This window comes from Pteropus vampyrus, unplaced genomic scaffold (genome assembly GCF_000151845.1).
Source record: "Pteropus vampyrus isolate Shadow unplaced genomic scaffold, Pvam_2.0 Scaffold351, whole genome shotgun sequence".
Classification (NCBI taxonomy): domain Eukaryota; kingdom Metazoa; phylum Chordata; class Mammalia; order Chiroptera; family Pteropodidae; genus Pteropus; species Pteropus vampyrus.
The window spans coordinates 707,984-726,026 of NW_011889132.1; the positions used below are offsets into that span (position 1 = coordinate 707,984).

Sequence of the window (18,043 nt, forward strand, 5' to 3'; positions counted from 1 at the left end):
GAACACCGCCAGTCTTCCGGTGAGCATGCAGTAGGTGTTACTTAGAGCTTATTATCAGTATTGCATTCCCTTTCCCTACTTCTTTTATATTTCCATTTTGCAGTAAGAATATACAGTGTTGAGAAGGTAGGTTAGCTATACAGTATCATCACGGTGATGCCTTCAGTTCTTTGGTGTTTAATTAGCGTGAAGGAGAAGGATCGGGATACGTCCTTATTTTTAACAGGGATATCTGATTGGCAGAACAAAAAATGAGTGAAGTTGATGAAAACTATGGACTCCTCACTCCAGCCATCCCATCCTGCTTTCCTATAAATGTAACTGACCTGAGATGAGCACATTTAAGTATTCTTACTTTCCTGACTCTGATTCTCCAGCTCTGTGAGGTGACTACTCATTTACAACTGTCTCGTAATGTCTGGGATTCCAGACTCCCCTGAATAGCACTCTTTTCAAATTACTTTCGATGTCTTAATACTTGTTTACTGTTTCTTTTCATCAAGAGGTGATTTTAAAAGCTAAAAATAAAGCAGCAGCCGATGAACACTATAGTCCTACTTACTGAATAGAGCTAAGAGGAAGTAAGCAACTTGTGACACATTAATAAACATATGACCCCCCGAGAGGAATTACACACTCTCAAAGTAAAGAGTACCATCCACCATCATCAAATTTGCTGCATGACTGCGATAGTGCTATGGCTTTCTGCACTCGGGGAAATAATGTGGAAAAGGGTAAGTGGGGTTAGGAGAATGTTCCTAAAGGACTTCCGGTAAAAATCATCTGGCACATATTTACTCAGCTTCTATTGCATGGAACAGATGAGCTGCAATCTAGGCAAAGTTAAATCATGACTGCTGGTTTCAACATTTATAAAATGGCTACAGACATCAGTTATACATGTATATGGAGAAAACAGTTTTTCATAATCGAGAGTTAACAGTCCATTATCCATCCCAGTGAAGAAATAATATTAACGTGAATTTTAAAAAGAACTAGTTTTCTCTGGCCATGGTGACTCTCCAGTACACACAATGTACTGTACAAATGACTCAGAGTTACTTCTTTCAACCTCTTGAGGTTATAGCAAAGGGATCCAAAGCCTAAAGAAGTCTATAATTTGTCCAAGTTCTGTCTAATTAGTGGCAAAAATGGGATTAGAACTCACATCTTCTAACTTCTAATTCATTGGTCTTTTTAAGCTACTGGAGATAACTAGTGCTGGATTAGCACACATAAATACACACACACACACATACACATACACACATTTAGCATTGCTTGAAACAAAATAATTATTTTACATTATTTTCCATTCCAAAATAGATATCTTCTGGAGAAAGGCAAAATACGCTCTAACTTACTTGGATTTCTTTGAAAATTTAGGCCCTAAACACCCCCAAATCAAATAAGAACTGAAAGAGAACGAGCAGCACATCTTAAAGAAATTTTATGATTTCTACAGCTCTTTCCACTACATAATTTCTACATTTATATATGTACTGTAAAAGGATTGGCTTCTGAAAGGACTGGCTTAGGGTCCTATATTATTAGGGAGAAAAAACTCTAACCTTAAATCTAGTGCAAATATTGGGAACTAACAAATATTACTGGACATAATCGAGGAGCAAATATATAAGAGAAAAAATAAAATTAAAATCAATCCTGTGAGTACAGTCTCTGGAAGTCAGTACAGTGCAGTGAAGTTGTCCACAGGTTTCTTAGTGATGTGCTTCTTTGAAATGGTGAAAGATTCTGAATTGGCATGCATGGAAGCTACCAGAGACGAAAATTTACCTTTTATCTTGAGGTTATCATGCTAAGTGAAATAAGTCAGACAGAAAAAGTTGAGAACCATGATTTCACTCATATGTGAGATATAAAACTGAAAGCAACAAACGAACAAGACGAACAAACAAAAACTCATAGACACAGACAACAGTTTAGTGGTTACCAGAGGGAAAGTGGGAACAGAGGAGGTAGATAACGATGAAGGGGACCAAATATATGGTGACAGAAGGAGATCTGACTTTGGGTGGTGAACACACAATGCAGTATACAGATGATGTATTATTGAATTGTACACTTTAAACCTATGTAATTTTACTAACCAATGTTACCTCCAATAAATTTAATGAAAGAGATGTAATTTCATAAAAAGATTCCCTGAAATTAAAACAACAGCAATAAATAGTATGAAGATATTTTTTAAAATATGCCTTTTAAAGGATGACAATGTTATGCAACTACAGATTGAGGTATGGAAATTTGGGTAGTGCAGGCAGAAGGTAAAAAATGAAAATATGTGTGGGAAGAGAAATTTTGTCTATTACCTATTAGCTAATATAGTATAATAAAAACAATGTTACAACATACCTAAGCACAGTTTCAATTATTTTGTAATCATACCTGCTATGCATGATAATGCATAATGTTCAGTGTATCTCTTACTCTGACAGAGTTATCAGTAATATGATTGTTAAATATGTCCTCTATCGGTGTCACTAAATAGTTGACCTGTATATTACATTAATTCTCAGGTCCCTAGGGGAAATAATAACATTTCCATAATGTTTAAAAATCTTTTCCCAATTTATGAAATGCTCAGAAAGACAGGGAGTTGATCAATGATTTGAAAGGATGAAGTTATTCTATGTTTCTACGTTTTGCATGGTTTACTTTAACAATTGGTCATTTCTAAGTCATAGTCTTTTGTACATTTTTTTTTTTTGTAAAAGTAAAGGCATAGAATATTTTTAAAGTGTCACAAATGTCTGAGCACTGAAAAGCAGCACAGAGGGATGGCAGATCTGAAAGTTCATTTACTACAGACATGAGTAGAACTGAACTGGTCTGGAAGGTGGTTTCTTAACCATAAATTTGACCACAGTATTTAATTATTAGTTGTGAAAACAAAGTGCTGGGAATCAAAAATGTCAGAGTTAGATTGTGGAAGGAATATCTTCCAGTTCGTTAAGTTTATTTCTAAACTTAAAGCCTTCTATGTTTTCTATATTTTAAAATATTTTCTATTAGTTTTATGGTGATGTCTGAAGCTATGCGTGTGGCCCCTCTGCTATATACTATCTTTCTTACACACACTGTAATATAGCTACTGGCACTAAATGTGAAATTTGTTTGGATTAGATTTTCTTTTCAGAAGAGCTCTGGAGCACCTAGTGATTTAACTGTGGTTGAAATCAACCTGTGAAAAGATTACAATGAGACCACTGAGCAAATGATAAGATCTAAAAATGCCAGTTTCTTGCCTTCTCATTTGAAATTCTTTTTTTTTTTCTTTAATTTAACTGGTAAATCCAACTTCATCTATGGTCTTCTTCTAACTATACATTCAAAATAATTATCTCCCTCTATTTTGATGGCAAGTGATTAATGTAATTTTACCATTTTTATTTTTCTAGCCAATATTTCTGGAATATTGAGGAGAAATAATGTTGAGGCCTCAGTGTATGAAATTCTAGTCCAGTATTTATTTCTCTGTCTGAGTTATTCTTGGGGATGAGCACTTTCAAACTTCATTACTGTAGACCCCAAGATCTCCTTCCAGACTTCTTGAGGGAGAAGAAAAGACTGAGAGAGAGAAAAAAACATCACTGAAGGAAATACAGGCCCAGAACTTGGACGCAAGGTCACATAAATTACAAATAATTTCTTCAGGAAAGCCTATGGTTGACTTTCTCCAACTTTAGCCATCTCATCCCTTTGTGTATTTTCTACGTAACAATCGCAATTTGTAGTCACTTACTTCCACTTATATTGCTGCCTCCCCTGCTAATATACTTCTCATAATATGTACAAAAAGGAAATTAGCTGCATGCTGTTTAAATTCTGAGAGGCATATTTTTTAAAACTGAGGTAAAATTCACACAACATGAAATTAACCATTAACCATTTGAAAGCATACCATTCTCATTTAGTACATTCATAATATTGTACAACCATCACCTCTATTTTTTTTGTTTAATTTTTATCTTTTTATTAAATTTATTGGAGTGATATTGGTTAATAAAATTATATGGGTTTAAGTGTACAATTCAATAATACATCATATGTATATTGTATTGTGTCTTCACCACCCAAAATCAAATATCTTTCTGTCAATGTTCACCTCGATGTTCAGTGCAACATTATTCATGGTGGTCAAGACATGGAAACAACCAAAATGTCCTTCAATAGGTGATTGGATAAAGAAGATGTGGTGCATAACATACAATGGAATATGACTCAGCCATAGGAAGAGATGAAATACTGCTATTTGCGACAACATGGATGGATCTTGAGCTTATGCTAAGTGAAATAAGTCTGGCAGAGAAAGTTGAGAACCATATGATTTCACTCAAATGTGGGATATAAAACTAAAAGCAATAAATGAACAAGACAAACAAAAACACATAGACACAGAAACAGTTGAGTGGTTACCAGAGGGAAGGGTGTGGGGGGGAAGACAGATGAGGGTAGTGGAGACCTCTATCTATTTCTAAGACATGTGCATCATTCCAAAAGGAAACCCATACCATTAGCAATCACTCCCCATTTCCTCAGCTCTACAGCCCCTGACAAACACCAATCTGCTTCTTTCTTCATGGATTTGCTTATTTGGAATATTTCATATAAAAGGGAGTAATATAACATGTGGACTTTTGTATCTGGCTTCTTTCACTTAGCATCATCTGTTCAAGGTCTGTCTATGTTGTAATATGCATCTGTACTTCATTCCTTTTCTTGGCTGGAATTAGCCCATCGTAGGGATATGCCATATTTATTTTATTTGTATATAAACTGATGGACATCTGGGTTTGTTTGGCTATTGAGAGTAATGCTGCTATGAACATTCATGTACTAGTATTTGTTTGAGTCCCTTTTTTCAGTACTTTTGGTATAAACCTAGGAATGAAAATGTTGGGTTATATGGTTATTCTTCATTTAACTTTTTCTTGAATCAGGTACTTTTAAAAAAATCTCTTAAACAATTTGTCCCCTACTGAACAGTCCAGTTTCTGCTGGCACATGGAGAATAATCCATTATAGGAATCTGTTCACTGTGATGGCCTACCGAGGCACTCTGAATAAATATTTGTTAAATGAATGTATTAATTATTAGTTAATGGCTACATAGTTCTGATTACATTTCTCTTTTGCTAATCCCTTAAAAAACTCTCCCCTACACTCACTATACTTTTTTTTTTTACCCTTCCATTGTACGCTTCTTTGACACAACACACAGTTCCTGTCAGCGAATGTGTCTTTTAGGTCAGTCAAAAAAGATTTAACACAGCTATAAAGATTTCCTGGCCCTGAACAGCTACCTGCAATCATCTGATTATCTCCTCTCATTCAGCATACAACAGACCTTATTCTAATGGTAGCTGACCTTGATTTGAAAGATAAAGGAAAGAAGGATAAATGAGAGAGCCACATCTAGGTCAGTTACAAACCACTTTTTTTCTCCCCAAGCATCGCAGCTTTTTCTAAAGTGATCATCATGGTGCTGGTACTGTTAAATCTTGCTTGGACTGATGTGGAGAAGAAGTGATCTAGGATCCAGATGCTCAACTAATCCTACACCCTACCCTCTTATTTTACAATGAAAATTCCAGGGAAACTTCTTACAGAGTAAAACAAACACTCTATTGATCTTTAAAAAAGACAGAGAAGTACCAGAGCTTATTGAAATTTTACTCATTCACAAATATTTTAGAGTCAGATTAACTTTCTGAAATTAAAAAAAAATGCTTTGTTTTGTACTGAAAATAAACCAAGTCTGGACAATGTCAGGAAACAACCCACATAATCAGTGATTTTTTTCCTATTAATACTTTTCTAAAGCTTCGTTTTACTCAATTTCAAAAGAAAAAATATAAGCAATAAAAATAACTGTGAAGATGGTAAGTAATCTTAATTATAAAGAGCATTTACTTTAAAAAGCGCATTTATACCATATTCTTAATTACATGTATAAGATAAAAACTGAACCTGTTGCATAAAATTGAAAGAGGTGTGTATTTTCAAACTCTGGAGACTGATGCAGTTATAACATACAACGTTAACCAAAATTCACTATCGGCGTTACATGTAAAGAGTGACATCTTTGAACATAGCATTTTTAGAAAGTGGCCCAATTTCTGCAGACACAAAGAAGATAGAACAGTGTGTCTGTTTCCAGGAAAACTATTTCCCACCTAACGAAAGTTTGGGGAAAATGAAAAAGGAAGCCAGAAATACTTTATGAAGAGATTACAGTCACCTCCCTCAACTTACATCTTCATAGCAACAGCTTGGTGTTTTAATTTGAAGGTAACATCTGAGATCTTGCTTGCTTTTGCCACCACTTTCTAATTTCATATTTTAACTCTTTCACCTCCTTTTCTCCTATTATTGTGTGAGATAGTTTCATTTTATGTAAATTCAGCATATCACTTCTTAAATTTCTCTGAGCAAAGGCATGCCATTTCATAAAAACAAAACAAAAACATTAAGCTCAGCAAGGGACACTCAAAATAATATAGGAATGAATATATAACTATTGTTTATTAAAGGAGTGAGTTATCTATCATTTATTGAGCATTTGAAATTCATTCATTCAGTCAATACATATTTATTGAGCAAAGACTATGTGCCTGGCTCAGTTGGGGATAAAGCAGTGAATGAGCAAAGTATTTGCTTTTATGGAGATTATATTCTAGTAAAATGAAATGGTGGAGGTAGGAACATTGTGCATGAAGTTTTATACAATAGCACTTCACACTCCTTAGGATCACTAAAAATAAAAAAATGAAAAATAAAAAAAAGGAAAACAATGAGTTTTGCGAGGACGTGCAGAAAACGGAAACCTTGTACATTGCTGGTGGGCGTGTAAGATGCTACAGCCAGCTGCTGTGGAAAACCAGTTTGACAGTCTCTCAAAAAGTTAAACAGAGAATTACCATATAATTCAGCAATTCTATACCTAAAAGAATAGAAAGCAGATCTTAAACAGATATTGTCACCAATGTTCATAGCAGCATTACTCACAACAGCCAAAAGGTACAAACGTTACTCAAATGTCCATCAAGAGATGAATGGATAAACAAAATGTGGTATGTACATATAATAAAATATTATTTGACCTTTAAAAAATTAAATTCTGATGCCACATTATTCTATATGCTATAAAACTGATTAAGCTTCAAAACAATACGCAAAGTGAAATATGTCAGACATAAAAGGACAAATATTGTATGATTCCACGTATATAATATAACTACAATAGGCAAATTCATATAAATGAAAGTAGAACAGAAGTTACCCAAAGCTGAGAAAGGGGAAGGAATATTGTTCAATGGGTACAGGATTTCTGTTTGTGATGACATCAAATCTACTCTTACTCTAGTATCCCCTATCTCACTGATAGCCACACACTTCACTTTGTTGCTCAAACAAAATGGCTAGAGTCCTTTGAGACATTATAGTCTTACACCAATGGAATAGGCATGAGATGAGTGAGAGGGTACTAAAACTCAATAACTAAGTTAAATAATATTTCAATGCAATATTTTAAAATCAAATTAATATGAAATAAATAGATGAGACTAAAGGCTTACAATTTTTTTAGCATACCACTCTGTTCTGTATTTATCCTATCATTATCACTGCTTGATATTTTCTTCATTTTATTTCTTTATATTGGTGTATCTTTTCTCTTGCATAAAGTGTAAGTACCAGGAGAGAGGGAGTCTTACCTACCTTGTTCACCACTTTATCCTATAAAGATGCCTTCCACTTCCTGGGTTTTCCTGCCAATCGACTATGAGGTTGGATTTTTCCAAGAGAAGACTTATCATTTCAGCTCCTGGGTCTAACACTACTTCCTTCCTCTCTTTTTCCCTCTAGACATTGGGAGGTAGTGGCTTGCTGCTGCTAATCCTAGATTGACTAATACCCTGACATTTAAGTTCTTATAACATATTTATAACCCATCTCCCATATTAAATTCTCCCTATTGAACCCTTGGAATGAATTTGCTTTAACTGACTAGATCCTGGCCAATACAATAGTTTAGGAAACAGGAAGGAAAAAAAATGGTGTAGACGATAGAGGCTCTGTTCATCCCTCTTGAGATCACATCAAAGTTGTAACAAACGCAGAGCAAACAGCAAGCAAAGTCTCCTGGGATCTAGACGAACAGAAACCCTACAACCAGGGAGAGAAATAAGAAATCACCCTGCAACGGTAGAAGGTAGGAGGGGACGAAGACACGAGGCTGCCCTGTCCCCAGCTGCTGAGTGGGACAGAGGCTGCGGCAGCGGTAGGGCAGTGGGCAGTTGTAGACGCCTCTTAAAGGGGCCGCATCCGTGAGGGGACTTTGCCAGTGACAGACCTGCTTGCTCTGAGCATCAGCATCAGGTTGGCTTCATGGGGAACAGTGGAGACTTACAAGGGGACACTGAGTTCTTGGACTGAGGGCCAGAAGTGAGTCTCTCTCCCAGGCAGAAGTGTAGGCGGTATCCAATGTTCCTCTGGTGAGCCCTTCCCTCCTACCACTGTGTGGACACAGTGCCACCATAATTGAGATGTCATCAAACTGGGTAACAGAGGTCGCTCTGCCCAGAGGATTCCCTGAAACTCTGCCTCCCACAACTTGTGGACCCACACAAGCCACATCCAGGTGTGTCCTCGATAGAACAGGTGCTCCTTGCTGAGCAGCGCCAAGACTCACACTGGTGGCAGCTGGCCTCGGTTTCTGGTGTGGTTTCTTGAGGCAACTATAAGCACAGCATCTGTGGATTGCTGACTGAATCTTAACAAGTAGCCCTGGAAGGGCACAGCCTGGGGCTAAACTTGGCCTGCAGCTGACCTCCTCTCAGGACTGTGCCACTGAACATCTACTACACAAAGCCACACTAATAAGACCAGGAGACTTAGGAACTTTGCTCAGTACATAGACACAAACACAGGAAGGCAGCCAAAATGGGAAGACAAAGCAGAAACCATATGAGAGAACAGAACAGAGATCTAGGAATAATGGAGTCAAGCAATCTAAGATACAAGGTTCAAAACACTGGTTATAAAGATGCTCAATGAACTTAGGGGAAGTATAGATGAATTCAGTGAGAACTTTAACAAAGAGATAAAAAAACATAAAAATGGAAATGGAAATTATAAAAGGGAACCAGTCAGAAATGAAGAACACATTATCTGAGATGAAGAGAATATTAGAGGGAATCAACAGAGTGAATAAAGAGGATCAAATCACTGATATAGAGGATGGGGAAGCCAAGGACACCCGACCAGAATGGAAAGAAAAAAGAAGCCGAGACTAGAATAATAATTTAAAGAGCCTATGGAGCACTATTAAATGTAAAAATATCCATGCCATAGGGGTACCTGAAGGAAAATAAGAAGTTGAAGAGCTATTTGAAGAAATAATGATAGAAAACATTCCTCACCTGGTGAAGGAAAAAGACATACAACCCCAGGAAGCTCAGAAAGTCCCCAAAAAATGAAGTCAAAGAGACCCACATCCTAATTAAAATGCCAAAGGTTAAATACAAAGAAAGAATCTTAAAAGCAGCAAGAGAAAAGCAGTTAGTTACCTAAAAGGGAGCACCCATAAGACTGACAGCTGATTTCTGAAAAGAAACCATGCAGGGCAGAAGGGCTTGGCACAAAATATTTGACGTGATTAAAACCTAGAATCAACAAACAAGAATACTTTATCCAGCAAAGCTATCATTTAGAGTTGAAGGAGAGATAAAGAGCTTCCCAGACAAGAATAAACTAAAGGAATTTATCAACACCAAGCTAGTATTACAGGAAATGTTGGAGGGACTTCCTTAAGAAGAAAAAAACATATATCAAAAACAGGAATAAAGAATGGTAATAACTACAGTCCTATCATCAAGTACCTCAAATGGAAAAGAATTAATTCCTCCAACCAAAGACAGAGTAGCTGAACGGGTAAGAAAACAAGACTCCTACATGTGCTGCCTATAAGAGACTCGCTTCTGATTAAAAGACACACACAGACTAAAAGGAAGGGGATGGAAAAAGATATTTCCTTGATGGACTTAGATGGTATTGCTCTGAATGAAATGGGTCAGACAGAGAAAGACAAATATTGCATGATATCACGTACACGTGGAATCTAAAGAACAAATCAACAACGACAACAGAAGTAGAAATAAACTTATAGATACAGAGAATATTTTGAGGGGTGCTAGATGAGAGGGGGGTTGGAGGGGATGGCAAAAAAAGACAAAGGGATTAAGAGGTACAAATGGATAGTTTCAGAATAGACGTGGAGATGTACAGTGTAGCATGAGGAAGATGGATACTAATAAAATAAATATGTAAGGGATGAGGGAGTACTAGATTTAGTGAGGTGACCACTTTGTGAGTTATGTGGATCTCTGATCATTATGCTGTACAACTGTAATTGATATTGTATGCCAACTGTAATTTTTCAAAAAAGAAATCATTGAATTGTATAATGTAAATATGAGCAATTAATTGTGTATTATATTTTAATAAAGCCAGAAAAAAAGATGTTAAAAAATAGTTTAGGAAATAAATATCTAAGCATTTAATCTATGTTATACATAAATTCTTAGAAGTCTTCTATAATGTAAAAGAAAGTGGTAAACAAGTAATATAGTTATATATTTGCAAATATTACAAATAATTGTTTGAAAATGGCACATTTAATAAATTAAGGTACTTTTGCATTTTCCTATCTATGATAAAAGCCTTTCATTTATATATCTTAGAAAAAAGGAAAAGAAAAAAAGAGCAGAATTAAACTGTGAGTTGATTTAATGGCAGAATTAGACATTTTAGAGAAATGACTTTTCTATTGTACATGATTTATGCATATTTCACAGTTGGTTTCTTTTCAACACTTTTTATGCAATTTTATTATCAATTCCAGTCAATAGTAATTTTTAGATTTTTCTAACTAGAAAGAAGGGCCATTTATCTGAATAACCTATAATTCACTAAAGGAACATATGGTTTAAATAACAACAATTTAATAACTTTACTTAGTAAAATAGGCCATTTTGAAAATGGTCTAATGATTTATGTTTCTATATAAATATAAACATGCTTAGAATGTGACAATTGTATTAAGAATTCTTGTCAACCACAAAACTTAGGAGTAAAACACTTTATACTTAGATTAGCAGACTATAACACCATAGAATAATATTAGAGATATGATTAAAAGTGTTAAAAACAAAACACAAGTGGGTTTAATTTTTAACCAGATTTGATAAAGCATACAAGAAGAGGAGGTTTTTATGGGCAGCAGAATCTACTAGCAAACTGTGTGATCATGGACAAGTAACTCCTCTTCCCTGAACTTCGGTTATCTGATTACAAAATTATGAAGATATTTAACCTCATAGAGCTGTGAGAAGCAAACCAAATCCTGATGTAAACATATTTTGCAATGGACAATCTGTTATATAATGTTTTATTGCTGTTACTATAGTAATGGTTTAACCCCTTAGATTGTCAAACTCACTACATCTCTTGAATCTTCTCACTTATTCCTGTTTTACATACTCTTCGTTATTCATAATATTTCACCACTGGCTAAATATGGAATTTATATCAAGGTCATCACTTTTTAAAAGCTTAATCTCTTTTTCAGCAGCACCTCATAAAAGAGATAAATCACACAGCTCTTTATATTTAATCTCCTTATCCTGTGAATACAGCCCTCTTCCATTTCTGTTCTGCAGATCCAACTTTTCGTTTTTATAGAAAGGTTCAATATGAATAGAACACCCTTTCTGGAAGCAAAGTCCCACATATCTGAAATTCAGTTAAACTTGTCTTATATTATTGCCAGAAAGAGCTGCAGTTGCTGTGAGGTATAAAGTGGAAGGCATCCCTAGATGTAACAGTGGGGAGAAAAAAAAAAAAAGCAAAAAAACACCATGAATGAGGGCTTGTCTGTTATTAACTCTTTTCTTAGTTTTGGATGGGTGAATCACCAAGGGGATTCTAGAACTGGATAGTTATGTATTTGAGGATGTCCACAAGTATGTACATAGAGCAGATACTTTGAAATTCAGTAGTTTCAGAAGTGTAGGCTATATGAACAACACTTATCCCTAGCCAGAGGGGAAGTGGAATAATCACATAGGAGACATTGTAACAGTCAGCTGTCAGAGTTACTTTCCTGTCAGTACTAAGCTTATTTCTCGTGTTCTCATATGAAACAACTGTTACAAAGAATTGAAAATAACTTTATTGTATACATGATTCCCAGTTACATTATCTGCTTTTTCCTTAAAAGTCCATTATGATAATAGCATGAAAAAAAAAGAGAGAACTCTTACGGAATGGGGGAGTTTAACTCTATTATATTCAGTCTTAGCATGCAGGGTTTTCCCAAATTCATACACATAAAGAATATCATAAATATTAACTGGACATCTTTTCCTTGACTGCTTTCTTAAAGCTATAATTTATGCAGCAGCATTATAATCATTCTCACTCTCAAAATCCTTCTGTTTGCTAGTTTATAAAATACAATTCTAATTGACTACCTTGGTGGCTAACTTGCAAAAGCTATTACATTGCTTCTGGCTTCTGGTTTTCTTCTACTAATATGGATTTACTTGGAATCCAAATTATACAAAGTATTGCTGCATAATTTGACTTTGTACTTACTGATGTCATTATTTACCATTTATTATGTCTATAATGCATAAAGCACATAACATGAATAAGCCATTAGTTTGAACTGTGGCTTTGAGTATGTTAGTTTCTCATTTGTCAAATAAAAATCTACATGACATGAAAGCTTTCATCCTAAAATTCAAAAATAACATTATTGATAATATAATGATATTATACTTACCAGATGTGTTAGTGAATTATTGAGAGTTTTAACAGAAGTATTCTTTGTGTGCACATGCATGTCCTGTATGTCTACCTGTAATTTACCTTCACTAATAAAAATCTTTCAAGTGATAGTGTAAATTACTCTTCTCACCTTCTCAACACAGGCTCATCCCTTTCTCAACTATGGTCTAAGTTTCCTCACCAATATTTCTCAGAAAAATGTTACTAAGGTTATCAATAATCTCCATTTCTAGCCATCTTTTAAGGAAACTCAACTATCGCCTCCTTTGGAAATAGTTTTTCTCACTTTCTCTTGTTTAGCACTTCCTCTCCTTTATCACCTTGTCCAAAAATCTATAGATTGGATTCTCTGATTACTTATTTGCCTCTCCAGGGAAATTGTAAACTCCTCCATGGCAAGGCACTTGTCACTGGTCTTACTGTCTCAATCCTATCATATTATCTCCATCATAATTCATTCTCAAAAGTAGCTGTTTGTTGAACATACATACATTTTTATATAAAGGAGAGCACGTCGGACATATTTATATTTGTACTTTTCTATTCTTTGTTCTTCGTTTTACAAAAGTGTGGGAGCGGGTATGATACTGCATCAGTTCGTTGAAACAGTTTTTGGTGTTATCTTGTAAAACTGTATGGACCATACACGGATGCCTAGCCCAAACTGCCAGTACGAAGTGCAGGCCCAGAACAGGAGTGCTGACCACCGGACATCACGGAGAAGATGGACGGTACAGTCTGAAAGCACCACGCAGGCGCACAGAACGCTGTGTGACCTTAGCCCTCCACGTCAACTTCCGGCCTTGCTAAGGGCAACGACGCAAGGCGAGGCCCAGCACGGAGACCGGAGACCAGAGACCGTTGTATAGATACAGGTATTTTCCAAAACTCACAAGAATTTTGTGTAGTGCTTCCTTAGGGGTGGGTTTCCTGGTGTCGATTTCGAAGTAGGGCTGGTCCCTCCAGTGTGGAATCGGGGCGTTTTACATAACTATACCTCGCTATTAAAGACAGGATAGTCGCCCCGCACTTCCATCAAGCGCACTTCCGTTTTCTCTTCTTTCAGGGCCCTTATTTTCTCTCACGATGCAGCGAGCTTTAGAGCAAGCTTTGGATCGTGCGGACTATGTCATTGAAAGCGCCCAACAGAGACCCCCTAAAAGGAAATACTCATCTAGTGGGAGACAAACTCTCTATGAAAAGCTGTATGACATATATGTTGAAGAATGTGGGAAAGAGCCCGAGATTACGGAGGAATTAACGAGCAATGTGAACTTGTTAGAGAAGCTCATTAAGAGAGAGTCATTGCCATGTTTAGTAGTCAACCTGTACCCAGGAAGGGAGGGCTATTCGCTGATGCTCAAGGGAAAAAATGGTTATTTGGAGACCGTTCAATTGCCTTATGAAGAAGGAGAATTACTTGAATACATGGATGCAGAAGAATTACCTCCTATTTTGGTGGATATCCTGGAAAGTGCTCCAGTTAACCTTTTTCACTGTGGGTGTGTCATAACAGAAATACGGGACTATAGGCAGTGCAGTAATACGGAAGGCCCCCGTTACCAGAGCAGGCACATTCTCTTACGTCCAACGATGCAGACGTTAGCTTGTGATGTACAGTCCATAACCAGCGATAACCAGACATGGACCCAGGATGACAAACTTTTGCTCGAGAGCCAGCTGATCTTGGCTACAGCCGAACCACTGTGTCTTGACCCCTCTATATCAGTAGCCTGCGCCGAAAACAGGCTGCTCTTTAACAGGCAAAAGATGAACACTCACCCGATGAGAAGGAACTTCAAGCGGTATTCTACAGCCTCCCTGAATCGCGAGCAGGAGCTGCCTCATCATCGTTCACTCTCTCCTGAGCTAAGAGTATGGTCTTCTTGCAAAAGAATCAGAGAAAGTCAAGCAAGTCAGCAGTATGACCTCAAAATTACCAAAGCAAATTGTGTAGATATGTGGAAACGGCGGCCCTGTGAGTTGGCGGTCCCTTCTGAAGTGGATGTGTTGAAATACGCTAAAGGGAAGAGGTCTGTCCAATGTGATGACTCACAACCAACAGTCTGGCCAGACCTCGAGCTAAGAGATGATTCTTTGTATGGATATGAAGCCAGCGATCAGTCCCAGGCAACAAAGCAGATCTTCCTGCAGTCACTTAATGATCCATTTATCTCTGGAAAAAGGCCATGTAAAACATCCAGATGCCTGAGACATATGACTCCCCACCACTCCTCCACAGATGACCATTTGAGTAGTTTCCTGCCTTGGTTAAAGACTGATACTGGAAGGGTCATCAGTTGGTCTGAGAATGTGGCCCAGAAGAACATCAAATGTCCGGTCAAGATAAGCCCCAGTCCCAGTGCCTCAGCCAGTCTGAGCCGACCTCCTGTGGAAGACACAGAACAGCCTCAGGCCATGCCAGGTCAGCCCTCAGCACTGGGGAAGGGAGTCCAGCACGCACATTCAGCCATCAAACTGCCCTTAATCTCAGGAAAGAGTTGCTTGGGCAACAGTCTCCTGCCACAGCGGGCAAGCAGCTTTTGTCGATCTCCATTTCCTGCTCTTGCTTCTAAGCCACCAAGTCTCTCCCAGAAATCCTCCTCCTCCATGGAAGTGAACCGAGTTAGCACACTTCCTGCAGCCACCCTGTCCTCTGCCAGCTCATCACTGAGAACCCCAGCCATCCAGGTCAGGTCCAGCCCTGGTGTTAGTGTCATCAAAGTGGTAGGCCCTGTTGGTGTAGCCCAGAGTGTGGTGAGAGGTTCCAACCCCTCTATAGCTGGGACCTCCGCTCCTGCGGGAGTCACGCCCAGCAGCCTGCCCTCAGGAGGCCGGCCACCAAATGCACAGCCCACTGCATCACAGGCTTCTTCTCAAGGGGGTGGTCAGTTGGTTTTAAAACCTGCTTCAAATCTAATGCCTTTAACTCTAGTCCAGCTTCCACCAGGTTCGCTCATTTTGAACACCCAGCAGCAGCCACTGCCTCAATTGCAGCCATTGTCTAAGCCGCAGCTATTGCCTCAGCCACAGCCTCAGCCACAGCCTCAGCCACAGCCTCAGCTACAGAAGCAGCAATGGCTCTATCAGTTAATTCCACAACAACAATTTCAGCAACCTACAACTGTTCATCAACAGCCAGTGTCACAGGTTTTAAATGCACAAGTTACGACCAGTCAAACAATGGTCTTACCTGCTCAGCAATCTGTTTTAATTAATGTCAATGGAGTAGGAAATTTTCTGCAGCCCCAGGCAACTGTGTTGTCTCAGCTTGGCTCTGCCCAGCTAAGACCTGTGCAAAGCCTTCCCCAGCAGGGCATCCTGCTTTCTCCTGTCTTCCAGCAGCAGCAGCAGCCCCAGCCTCAACCCCAGCAGATACAGTGTAGAATCTTGCAGCAACCCATGGCTGTGGCAACAGGAGCAGCCCGAACAACTCAGCCACCGCAGCAGCAGCAGCAGCAGCAGCAGCAGCAGCAGCAGCAGAGGGGCCAGCAGACAGCAAGCAAGTCAAAGGGTAAAATAAATAGAGGCCCACCCACCATTCCCAAATCTTGAGTCTTGCATTACTTTTTTCTCCTTAAAAAACAAAAACATGAGAGCACTGAGTCAAAGGGTTTCTTAGTTTTCACTTCATTTTTGTCTTTAATGTGTCAGTATTTTATATTGCTAGGTATACAAACTATACAGAAGCGCAGCCCTATGCTTGTTAAATAAAAACAGGGAATTAATTTAATGGGAAAAAGTGAATGGACTATGACTATAGCCACCATGAGGTCAAAATCCCAGCTTTGCAATTTACTAACCTTAAGCTTATTTCCTAACTTCAGTGAATCTACATTTCCTTATCTGCAAAATAGTAATATGTATTTATTAAGTTTATTATCAAGGTTAATGTAAGTAAGATATATTAAATGTTGGAATTTAAAATACATTTAAATTAATTTTTAATTAATAAAATATTAAATACTTGAAAGAAATAAATATACTTAAGCTGAAAATAAACTATAGTAATAATCTTAGTACGAATAGTAGTTTTGTTACATTACATAAAAGTCAGCCTTAGAATCAATGGCAAATATGCCATGGAAAATATTTTTTTGTAGTAATAAATTGTTATTTATTTATTTATTTGAACAAGGAAATTTATTTCTTTAAAAAATACACTAGTCTTTTAAAAATAAGTAAGGAAATTATTTAGATATAGATATACAGACAGATATAGATGACAGATGATATAGATATAGATAGATATAGATATAGATATAGATAGATATATAGATACACATTTAGATTTAGATTTAGATCGATAAAGATATATAGATTTTAATCCTCTATTAATAAACAGTAACCCTTTTACTCTATCTAGATGCTCCGCATGGTGAATTCTGTCTCATAAAACTGGATGCATTAGGCACTGGTAATTCATTCTTCAGTAATTGAGAGATGATTTGGATATATGACTCAATATCATTTGCCTGACAATATTCTTCAAATACATTATTCATGTGGTGCTTATTATTTTGCAAACACTTCATAATATACAAATGCACCTGCTGTCTGCCATTCATCTTGCCTTTCTATTCTGTCTCAATTATTTTGTCCCCATCAGATAGGATAATAATCACAAGAGAGAAAAGGGACACGTCTCTTGACTTATAATGGACAAGTGCATGAAAAATGATAAGTTCAGATGAGCTGATGAAACAAATTACAACAGGGAATTATAGGAAAAAGAATGAATAATTGTTATATGGAAATATCTTTAAATATATCTGCTAATTAAAAATGATTTCTGTAGCTTCTAAACAATATAGTTTAGGATAATATTGACTAGATCAAACCTCCCACACCAAAAAAACTTGAGTAAATTCCTACATGTGGTTAATACTTTTAAAATATTTTATATGTAAATGTAAAGATTTATATCACTCAGAAATGTCACCGTCCTGGTTTTCTAGAATTGAATATTGCTTGAAAAGAATGAGCTATTGAAAACATCGCAAAAATAATTTTGTTAAATATTTATTTTTGTTGACTTTATTTCATTGTAATGGTATTTTCTATTTGAGACATCCCCTGGAATGACTGGTAAACACCTTTCACTTAACATGTCTAAAATAGCATGACATTCATTGTTATCCCAAGGCTATCAGAACCTTTACTGTTT

General features: G+C 37.0%; 1 protein-coding gene and 1 pseudogene across 1 annotated transcript in view; one reads left to right on the forward strand and one right to left on the reverse strand.

Moving 5' to 3' along the window:
• The window catches only part of IL1RAPL1 (interleukin 1 receptor accessory protein like 1), a 1,273,836-nt gene that overhangs the window by 528,696 nt on the left and 727,097 nt on the right, over window positions 1–18,043 (reverse strand). The window lies entirely within an intron of this gene.
• Window positions 13,948–16,431, forward strand: LOC105304720 (annotated as a pseudogene).